The sequence below is a fragment of the Oratosquilla oratoria genome, chromosome 29, assembly GCF_046742065.1.
Source record: "Oratosquilla oratoria isolate Oo_2021 chromosome 29, ASM4674206v1, whole genome shotgun sequence".
NCBI lineage: Eukaryota > Metazoa > Arthropoda > Malacostraca > Stomatopoda > Squillidae > Oratosquilla > Oratosquilla oratoria.
The window spans coordinates 46,043,750-46,046,249 of NC_134805.1; positions in this window are offsets into that span (position 1 = coordinate 46,043,750).

A 2,500-nucleotide genomic window follows, 5' to 3' on the forward strand; every position below is an offset into this window, starting at 1 on the left:
GGGATGACCCTACATGCACGAGAAGCCAAGATGAAAGAGAAAGCAAATGGGTGACGAATGCAAGTGGGACAAGTGGAGGTGGGTGTATACCTTGGTTGCTTACCTTCCTTATAAAGGGGAAGAAGCCTTAGGTATATAGATATATATATATATATATATATATATATATATATATATATATATATAAACATATATATATACAGATAAACACACACATATATATATACATATATATATATATATACATACATTATATACATATATATATATATATATATATACATATATATATATATATATATACATATATATATATATATATATATATATATATATATATATATATATAGAGAGAGAGAGACAGAGAGAAAGAGAGAGACAGAGCGACAAATATAGACGGTCAATGACGTCCCTGGGAACAGCGACCAGAAAGGGTATTTATTACTAATATACATGTAATTCAGTGTACGATGTGATGAGGGAGCATGTAAAGGGGGATTGGCATCTGATGTAGGGCAAAAGTGTTGGCGTGTGTTCACACTCGATCATAAATCAAATATATGATACTCAATAAAATGGTAGAACATGTATTACTTTGTTTAAACTCTCCTTCATTAATGTGTTTTGGATTGCAGAACCTGAAACAAAACGTGAACCAGGTCAGTATCAATCTCTCTCTCTCTCTCTCTCTCTCTCTCTCTCTCTCTCTCTCTCTCTCTCTCTCTCTCTCTCTCTCTCTCTCTCTCTCTCTCTCTCTCTCTCTCTCTCTCTCTCTCTCTCTCTCTCTCTCTCTCTCTCTCTCTCTCTCTCTCTCCATCTCTCTCTCTCTCTCTCTCTCTCACTCGCTCACTCTCACTCGCTCGCTCTATTTCACTGCATTGGCAAAAATGTTTCTGCTAACCTTACCTTTGCCGTGATAAATAGGAAACTATCATTCTTTGTCTAGCTTGAACTGTGAACGAATTGGCCAGAAAAAGAAAGAAAAAAAATATTCCTTGTCATGTACTGACGAGGACAACTTCCACGAAGCTGACGTATGCATGTAGGTCGTCTTCAGGTGCAGCCTTCATGCAAATGGATATGAAGTACTTGATCCTCGTTCGACACCTACGTGCCCATAAACTGATCGAATAACGTCGCCAGGTAATGTGTGGTTATTGAATTTGCAAAATAGAAAAATTAAGAACACAAATAGACGATCACTGTTTACAAAATATTACAATATATTTTGCAATGGAGAATATAAGAACATAAGAATGAAGGAGACTGCAAGAGACTGTAAGTCCTACACTAGACAGTTCCATGTCCATTGCTATCTGTCATCTCCATCCATAAAGTATTCTAACCGTTTCTTAAAACAACCAATAGTTTCAACGCTCACTACATGGTTACTAAGTCTATTCCATTCTCTGACCACCCTATTAGTAAACCAATTCTTTTCCTATTTCCTTCCTAAGCCCTGCCCTGTTGTCTTAATATGATGGCCTTGTATGCGTCACCCTTGTTAAAGTCTATGAGCCACTTGAACACCTCTATTAGAATGATAGGTTACGTCAGTTTCATTATATTTAATCCAGTTAGGTGTACGTATACCCAGGGGATACTGTGTCGAACTCGTGAACACGTGGTCATGAGTTTGATTCCTGGGACGTGCTGCGGGCTTCCTACGTTGGTTCCCGACAACCGTGGCCAGCCGGGGAGGAGACCCAAGCATCGGCCTAAAAAAAAAAAAAAAAAAAAAAAAAAAAAATCAATTGAAACATGATGCTACACGGTAACAGACAAAACCTCTTCATAATTTACAGTCAAGCATACACGAAAACCCGTTAGCATACGTGTGATGGCGTGGGTGTGTATGTATCTACCCCAAACTTTAGGTGTATACGCACCTCTAAATGGTACTCCACCCTCTGTTGCGGGTTGCCAAGATTCAATTCATAAGTAATTTGACGCCTCGGAAGACGTTTTTTGCATCTCGTAGTCTTCGCGTTTATTCTCTGTGTGCCTTTTGATTCTATTTGTTGAACCCTTCAGGTGATTGGTAGGTTAATGCTTTTTGTAACATTGCAAATACTTATCCTCGGTAGTGTCCAAAACCGGGGGATGATAGATATTTAAGTGTTTATTTATTTGTTTATTCATTTTTTAGTTTTTAGTTTTGAGGGTGGTAGTCACATTTTCTGGTTGAAAGTGTTATATGATTGCATCAATGGTTTAAAATATCCGGTGCCTAGTTCGCACACACACACACACACACACACACACACACACACACACACACACACACACACACACACACACACACACACACACACACACACACACACACACACACACACACACACACACACACACACACACACTCACAAAAGAAAAAAAACAGTTACAGACGTGGTATACTATAAGAATAAACTAGAGGACATATGTGTATTATAAACTATTGACCGTGTAGCTTCTGTGGAACTGCCAAAGAAATGAGAAAAATATTATCAGAAATATA